This window comes from Cervus canadensis, chromosome X, assembly GCF_019320065.1.
Source record: "Cervus canadensis isolate Bull #8, Minnesota chromosome X, ASM1932006v1, whole genome shotgun sequence".
NCBI lineage: Eukaryota > Metazoa > Chordata > Mammalia > Artiodactyla > Cervidae > Cervus > Cervus canadensis.
The window spans coordinates 143412153-143421129 of NC_057419.1; the positions used below are offsets into that span (position 1 = coordinate 143412153).

Consider the following 8977-nt stretch of genomic DNA (forward strand, 5'->3'; position numbering starts at 1 on the left):
CTGACCACCCCCCACATTCTGTGTCAGCGGGTTTGGAGGATGCTCAGGCACATGGGGCTGAGGTCTGGCCCAGGGCTGTGAGCTTGGAAGCTGCTGTGTCAGGCTCCTGACCTTTGTGGTTCTGTGTATCTGCAGCCATGTGAGGCCCTGGAAGCCCTGGGAGGTGAAGTTCAGCTGTCTGTTCTTCTGACAGCCTTATGCAGGTTTCATCTTAAATGGTGTCAAGCCCCTGGAGAGGCAGTGGTGGCCTGTGCTATGTGACCACTGGCACTGAACCCTGGCCGTCCACATGCACACTGGGACTGGGTGGATGTGGCCTGAAAGGAGCTGCTGGAGCAGAGGCTGGGGATTAGCCCCACCCAGATCCAGGCCTTGCTGCAGGACAGGGACAAGTTCGGCCTTAGAGTGATCACAGGCAAGTGAGGCCCTGCCCCACGCTGCCTGCATGCCCCCCGGTGCTGCCCTGGATCTCAGCTTGCTTTCCCAAATGATCGTTTGTTTTCTGTTGAACCAGTTGGTGGGGGAGGGGCTGAGATTTCTTCAGAGGGACAGTGAGGGTCCCTTGGCTGGGAGACAATGGCATGAGGTGCCTAACCACCTCCCTGGCCTCAGTCCCCGTTTATGCTTTGAGCAGAGGCGGATCCAGGTCTGCACATGGCACTTTGTGTGTGTGTGTGTGTTTGTGTGTGTGTGTATGTGTCCCCACGTGTGTCTGTGTGCCCGGCAGAGACCATGAGAGTCAGTAAAGCACCCAGCCTGGGTTTAATACCCACAGTGCCAGCAGCCAGGCCTGAGCAAGACCCCTGACTAAGGCCCCAAAGCAGCACTTCTCTGCTGGTAAATCCCTTGGGGACCTGATGTCTGCTGGTTCCCACCAGAGCCCTCCTGCTCTGTCCCTGTGGCCTGCAGTGGTCAGACTGAGAGTTGCCCGTGGCCTGGTGGGTTTGTGGAGCACCAGGCCTCTCCCTTTTGTTTCGCTCCCTCACTAGCTTGGCTTCACACCGAATTCCCTTCACCAAGGTGAGCCCATCTGAAAATGCTCATCCAGAAGACCCAGTTCACCTCGGGCTTCCTCCATGATATGGTCTTAGTCTCCAGCAGGCATGACTTTGAATCACCTTGTCCTCCTTCTGTGTCCTGTCTTTGCACATAGGTCTTGTGGAAATTGGGGACACTTTGCTGTGCCCAGAAAACCTAGATCCCGATGCAGTAGAGGAGCTGGAGGATCAAGCCCTGCTACCCAACCTTCTCCAGAAATACCTGACTGTGTTTGCCAAGCCCCACCGGCTGCAGCAGCCCGTCCCTGGGAGGGGCGGGAAGGACATCTTTCAGGTGGACATCACCTAGCACTTGATCCCCTTTGGGCAGGAGACCTGTCCAGGCTGGTCTCTTGAGAGGAAGGTGACCAAGAGACCTGCACATGGTGACACTGTCCAGTCACCACTGAGCCCTGGACGTGCCCGTCTAGTTCCATCTGAATTGGCCCCACTCTTGGGTGTGCTGCCAACTTGGTGCAGGTTGGGGGTCTGGGACACTCCTCGTGCGGTGCTGCTCGGAACTCAGCATGAGTCTCCAGGACGTTGACCTTCACGATAAGATGGCATCGCCACTCGTTTTGGCCCTGCTGTGTCTGGATGGTTGAGAGAAATGTGTTGTTAGGAAACCGCTTAGTGTTTTTCCCTTTCTGTTCTGGTCCAAACTCCCCGATGTTGGAACAGTGACCAGAGGGTGATGGGGAAGGCTGGGGGATTGGCTGAGTGTTGACAGGCAGAGATGCCCGCAGGCCCAGAAACAGGCTGTGGTTTGTCCTTGCAGGTGACCCTTGCCCTTTTCTAATGTGTCCCTTGGCTCACAAAGCATGTGTGTTGGATGCGGTGCCTGGCTACCTCACATCCAAAGACAGGCTCCTAAATATACCTGTGAGGGCAGAGCAACAAGGGCTGGTGATCACCTTGTGGAAACCTTGTACTTGTCTTTGGGTTTGGGGTCATGTGTTTGCAAGGCCCTTGGCAGGTTGGGTGACCCTGCTTTCTGGTCAGCCTATTTGGGGGAGGCCCCTGGATCAACAGCTGGAGATGCTCAGCTGCTGAGCAGAAACTTGTGGCATCTTTGGGGACCCAGGAAGAGTCCCTTCTGCTTCAGGGTGCATGACTCATGAAAGGTGACACCCCCAAGGTCAGGAGCCCAGCTGAGCCATCTGCTGAGCAGCAGGCAAGGCCCAGTGACCAGCCCATCCTGGGCTGGCCTCAGCACTCGGCTAGTGAGCCAAACCCTTGGTCGAGCATATGAAATGCTGCTACTTCTGTTGAGAAGGGACCACGTGGACCAGACTGAAGCCCACATCGGGCATGGGCTTCCAGCCTCATCTGGCTCACCCTGTGCCGTTTGAATAGCGTGAACAGACAGAAAGAACACAGGCTGGTCATTCTCATTCGATTCTTTATTTACTCCTGTGTAGTTTTGCACCTCTTTATTAGAGCCAAAAATCAATTTTTGATTACAAGAGAGTACTTTGGAGTGTCCCTAGGAACCTGGGAGGTCAGGGATGGGGCTTGTCCTTGACCTGCTCACAGAGGACCTCTGAGAGCTCTCCCTGCTCCTACTCTGCCTCAGGGGCCTCGTTTGGGGCTCTGCCGGCAAGGGCTGCCATCAGCATGGAGTAACAGGTGTTGTACAGAACCATCACTGAATCATAATCTGGGTACTCCGGGGGGCTCTCGGGCATTTGCCCTGTACTCTCCCTCCCAGAAGTAGCTGAGGGTATAGACATGGCACTGTCGGACGTACCCTTTCCACTGGGGCCACCCTGCTCGCTGGGGAGATGCTTTACCCCGGCCTGCCCAGCTACACTGCACATAGAGCAAATGCGAGAGAGCCCAGATGATCATTGCCTGGGGGTTCTGCGAGCAGGTGGGGTTCCCTTCTGGACTTTCTTGCCCACCTCTTGGGTGCACTGTTTGTGATGGAGTTGAGGAGAGTGTCTGGTCGCCATCAGTCGCTTCTTTCTCTTTGGGATGTTCTGCAGGAGGAGAGGTTTGTCCCTCTGAAAATTGGAGTTGCGATAGATCTGAAAGAAAATGAATCACTTTAGACAGCAAGGGGGAGAAGAAGCCTTCCTCTCCGCCCTCTTCCCCATGACCATCCTGGCCATGCCTATGTATAGAGACAAGGTCTCTTCATTCTGGCAGGTTATGAGGCCTTAGCATGTTGTTCCCTAGAGCTCCCCCGGGGCCATCCTCCCTTGAGGTGTTACTGGCGGTCCCTGACATTCAGTGGTCCCTCAGGGTCTTGAGTCACCCCTGTGGATCCCGTCTAAGGGGGGTGGTGGAACAAGACAGACCTTGTGTTCTCCTCTTTCCTTAACCACCCTCTCACGAGAACAACGTTCCCCTGGGAAATGAAACCCATCCAGCACTCAGCTTATCTAGTCTCACCTCCCCAGAAGGACTCTCTACATTACCATCATCTTCTTCTTCCCTGCAGAGTGACACGAAGGGAGGATTTTACTGAAACCGTACATGTTCAGTTCACGGATGAAGCTCTTGATGCTTTCTGTCTCGAAGATCTGGTCTGCACCTCTGCGCTGGAGGACCTCTGTCTGGAAGAGATCTGCCTCGATGATCACCATGTCTCCCTCATCATTCCAGCGCACAGAGGTGAAGGCCGCATCCTCCACGATCCTCCAGAGCTTCCTGGGGAAGGACAGCCCAAGGACGGCATTGTTCTCTTCCTTGTTGGCCATTTCTGGCTTCGGGCCCTGTGGAGGCAGATTGTCATGGAGGCCTGGATCTGGGCTCTCGGGTTGGTCACCCTGTTTCTCCAAAGCCTCCCCTGAATCAACATTTGGATCTGAGGAGGAATCACAGGGGTCTCCTGTTGTGGGCTCCCCATAAGTTAATGGGGCCAGCAGGGCCGTGTGTGACTCTTGGGAACTCTGACTAGCCGTGGAACCAGTCTAGCTCAGGAGCATTCTCTACCCCAGCAGTGAATGCTCAGGGCAGAAGGGGCTCAGGCCAGGGTTCGGGTGGCCCATAAATACTCTCTGGACATTCTAGAATCTGGGTCATGGGCCAGGCAGCTAATTAAGTGGTCAGCTTCCTTAATTGTTTCATGATGTCACAGAGGTGATGTGGAGAGGCAACCCTGTCTCAGTGTGGGTGAGGGGATCTGGTGACAGAGATGGGATCCCCGGCTGATCTCTTGTCTGAAAGTACAGAAAAGTATGTTTCAGGTTGCCTGCAAAGGCTCCCATCTGCTGCCAGGTGCTTTGTTTCAGGGGGCCAGGCCCTGGATGGGTTGACAAAAGTGCCCCTGGCCCCACCCCCCTCCCTACCAATGGGCAGGCCTGTGGCTGGCTTTTGCTTAAGGGCCAGGCCTTGGCGAGTCCTGGCTTGGCCACCACCGAGAGAGATCCCAGGGGTCAGATGGGCCCCTGGCAGCTGTCCCTCCCAGAAGATGGGATCCATAGCAGGCTGGTTAGCCTAGCCTGTGTTGGTGGTCCCACCTCTGCACCCCACCGGCCATGGCCTTGCCCCTCTTCTGGCTTTGTTGTCTTCTGGCTGGTGCTGCCGGTTGTTAGGTCCCGCTCAGATGGCCCCAAAGTCAGAGTCCTGTTGTCCTGCCACCCAAGCTGAGCTCTCCCCAGAGTAGGGCTGCGCTGGAGCACAGTAGAGGGACCTCACGTTCCACTTGACTGTTCCCCAAGCACCTGAGACACAGACTCCCCAGGATGCCCTGTAGGAGGGCACAGCCAGGTGCTCTGCTGAGCTTGCGGCTTCCCGAGCTCTGCCCACCCCCAGATACCATCCCACTGCAGATCACAGGCTGCTGTCTTCAGTTTCCATTTCTTCCCATAAAGACTGCTCTCCTGGCCCTAGAGTCCTCACTTTGGGAAGACCTGTGTGTGTGCTCCTCCTATCCCCTGCCCAGAGCCTCAAATTCAGTCTCCTTGGAGGCTGCCTCAAAATTACTGTTTCCTTCATCAATGGGTTGCCTGGGCTTCTGCTACCCCTGATCCTGGCCTCCCATGTCCAACTTGGGTGTCCATGGACACCTGCCCCTTGAAGGACTTGAGTGGGGGCTCAAGGTACAGCCTGTCCTGTTGAAAGCAAGCATTTCACTGGTCCTCTCCAAAGCCAGCTCTGATTTCTCCGCCCCTGCCCCTGTCTCCACCACCACTGTGGACCTGTTCTCCCTTACCCAGATGGCAGGTACATCGAATGATTTTGTTGGCACTGGTTAGGTGCCTTTCAAGGGGCGTCCTTTGCAGACACTCACTCCCAGAGACATGTCTGATTGTTGAGCTAGATGTGACCAGAGGAAGCCCCCGTCTACCTGTATTTGAAAATAGATGAGAGCCCAGGTGTGGGAGTGGACAAAACTCCAGTGAGAGTCACCTGTTTTCACTGCACATGGGCGATAGGGCAGTGGGTTTGGAGATGTGTGTTCTCTGACCTTGGTGGGACACTGTTCTTCAAAATCACTGTGCAGGGAACAGACCGGCACCTTGGAGAGGCCCGTGTGTGAGGACCCTATGGTACTGTCCCCCTAGAGACAGTGTTCTCCCAGTTCTGCTGCTCAGCAGGGTCGTTTGCCCAGTGTGAGGGCCACTGCCTGGTGTCTGAAAGGGGAGAGCTAAGAGGGTGTGTAAGAGGCTCGCCCAGGGGCCTTTCAGCCTGAGGACTGGAGATCAGAATGGAGCTTGCAGGCCTCGACTGGTGCTTGCTCCCTTGCCTTTGCGCTGCTAAACAGGTTGACAAAGCATTCCTTCAGGTCAGTTCATCTGACTGGGATACGACCCTAAAGGCTGTGATCATCAGTGGGGAACCCTGGCTCCTCTGAAGGAGACCGAAGACCATGGTATCTGTTGCAGCCTGGCTAGATGGCCTTTCTTGCCCCCACTCCCCCCAACTTGGGGCCCCTCCTCACTCCCTGGGTCCAGAGGAAGCTGCCTTTTCTGGTCCCCCTCCTCCAGGCACCATTTGGGCCCTGGCAGTGGGTTTGTGTGGCACCAAGTAGTTTTGTCAGCTGTGGCTCAGACACATGCTTTGTGCACACACAAGCCCTCATGACGTCAAAGGCCTGCCCTTCTCAGCCTCGCTCTACTGCCCCTGCCCTTGGCGTCCCCACTCTGATGTCCCCAGCCCAGAGGCCCTCCAGCTGCTCCCCACCCTCACCACAGCTGGTGTGAGGAGCCCCATGTGTTGGGCTGCAGGGTACGCCTGAGGGACGCAGTGCAGCTGGCAGGGCCTGGCCTTTGTTGGCACTGTGATGGTGGGGCACGAATCTCTCACACTGTTGCCTGCAGACACTCCTCCACTCCCCACTGTGGGAAGTGGTTGATTGCTTTGCGGTCCAGGCCATGTCAGAGAATATGCACTTCAATAGGATGTGGAATAGCTAATCAGCCAAACATCATGATTCATAAATAAAACTAGTTAACTTTTCCAGTTAGACCATAGTGGACCATCGTGTTATTAGCTCAGTTGTGTTCAATTCTTTGAGACTCCATGGACTGTGTAGACCACCAGTGTCCTCTGTCCTTGCAATTCTCCAGGCAGGAATACTGGAGTGGGTTGCCATGCCCTTCTCCAGGCGATCTTCCTGATCCAGGGCTTGAACCCAGGTCTCCCTCAATGCAAGCAGATTTTTATCCTTTTAGCTACCCCAGCAGCCCCATTTCCAGTTAGAGGGCCTGTTAGATTTGGTTGTTGAGGAGTGTTCCAGCAGGAGAAAGCTGCTCCAGGAAAAGCAAGAGCCACTCTTTGCCTCTGTCCCAGCCTGTCCTCCATCCAAACCATTAAATTCCTTCATTGCAGCCCCAACAAAGATCAAGTTGTTGATTAATGGCCAATTACAAAAAGAGATCATTTAAAGCTCAATAACACCTTAGGTTCTGGATCCTCGGTACCAGGAAAGAGAGGGCAGTTCCATGGAATTTTTGGGGCATCACTTCAAGGGAGTGTGACCAAAGTTCTGCAGGATTCCTTGCAGATATGGGGTGGAAAACACATCCTTTGCCCCTGTGGTCAACAGCAATGTGACAAGAGCCAGGGCCCCTTCCTTCCTGCCCCAGAAAGAGATCTCTCTGGGCTTTATCCAAGATGCAAAAGGACACCTCACAGCAATGATCCATTTCAGACATTCCCATCACCCCCAAGACACAATGCAGTACTGAGGGGTGCCACCACCCAACCTCATCACAATCACATCCCACAGAAGAACCCAGCTTCCCAAAGCCCCAGACCACCCTGGCTCAAGCACAAACCCCAGGGTGTCCCTCCTGTAGCCCCACCGCCCTGCCCTGTGTTGCCTTGTTCTATGGGACTAGGGGATGTCTCTCCAACTTCCCCGTGTGACTCTGGCTCCTAGACCATTGCTGTAGGAGTAGGGGGTGTCCTGCTTCTCCTAGTGTCCCCACTGCTAACAAGGCCTTTCAGGGAGCAGAGGCTCAGCAAAAGTCTTCGGAATAAATGAGCCAGTGGGCACAGGGCTCAGATTAATTGTCTGCTATGCCCTTAAATAACCCAGACAAATCCAAAGAAACAGAGATAACTTAGTTTTTGAGACTGATACCCAAAAAGGACAGTAACATGAATTCACTATGATCACCTTTATTAGTATCTAAATCTCTCCCCATCAATATTGCTGCTAAGTAAGCACACGTTCTAATTCTAATTCCAATGTACCCCTTTCAGGGTCACAAATCAAAATGGAAGAGTGCCCAATCTCTTTTACAAAAGAGCAAAACTCTTGTACTTGAACTGGGTAACCACAAACACATTTTGATCCTCATCATTCACAAACTAGGACAGTAAAGGTTATTTAGCCTTCTGTTAAACTATCAAAGTTTGGAAATTTTTTAAAGAAAGCAGAGACGAATCTCCATGTCATCGTAGAGAACAGGAACCCAAAGATGCTACACAGTGGTTCTGCCAACTGGCCCAGGCCCTCGCTTCTGAGGAGGCTATCCATTCAGTCTTCAGTCACAGAGGGAAGGATTGCCTGGCTGCTGCTCTGACTCAGGCCCCCTTTTCCTCCTCCCTTGTCACCACTGCAGACAGGGGTGGGAAGGCCCCCAAAGCACTTTGTTTGACTCTGAGCAGAAACACCATGACTTGCCAGTTGCTGGTCTCTGCCTAGGCTTGCGGACCCCACAGGAACTCACAGCAGGCAGAGTGGCTGCCCTCCCCAGGGGCAGAGGAGGCTGAGGGGGATGCAGCCTCCACTGCCTCAAACCCCAAGAGCTACACCTCCACAGGGCCCTGGGCCTCGCCTGGGTCCTGAAGGTCTTCCTTGGCCTTGCTTGGCTTACTCGGGTCACTCATCTTGACCACAAGCATGATGCCTGGGATCAAACCACAGACAGGAGTGACACAGGGGAACAGATCAGGACCATGGGCCTTGGCCAAGAAGGGTCAGACCCAGGATGGTTTGACACAGGCAACTTAAAAGTCTCCTCTTGAGGGGTCCCCTAAGTTCTCCATCCGGGTCCTCACCTAAACTGCTTCAGAACCTAAGAATCTCCTCTCCAGTCTCTGAGGCCCTGCCCCTTACATCAAGTCTCCAGTGTCCTTGAGACGTTGTGCTCATGCAGCCACCAGAGTTGCCCTGGGATGACAGCAGGTTCTGGGACCTTGGGATGCCCTGTGTCCTCTCTCAAGGTCCTCTTCTTGAGCCCTGGCACTTCCAGGGATGCCTGGAATGGCAGGGATGGGCACGGGAGCTGAGGGGTGGGGCGGGGGCTGGGGGTGGGGGAAGCCAAGGCCAGGACAGTGCCCATCTATACTGGGAGAGAACCAGAGCCTAGTCACTGCACTGTGAAGCCAGGGAACCCACCCTCTCTCCTCGGTGCTTACAGGGTTTTGGTGCCCTGTGACTTGGAACTCACCACGTGCCTCTCTCCCACTGTCCTGCCCTCCTCCTTGCTGACCTCCCCACAGACTGCGTGTGATGGACGGGTCCTCTGGGTCGCCAC

At 54.7% G+C, this 8977-nt stretch overlaps 1 pseudogene; it reads right to left on the reverse strand.

Moving 5' to 3' along the window:
• Positions 1 to 2539: 2539 nt before the first annotated feature.
• LOC122435777 lies at positions 2540 to 8342 on the reverse strand (annotated as a pseudogene).
• Positions 8343 to 8977: the final 635 nt, after the last annotated feature.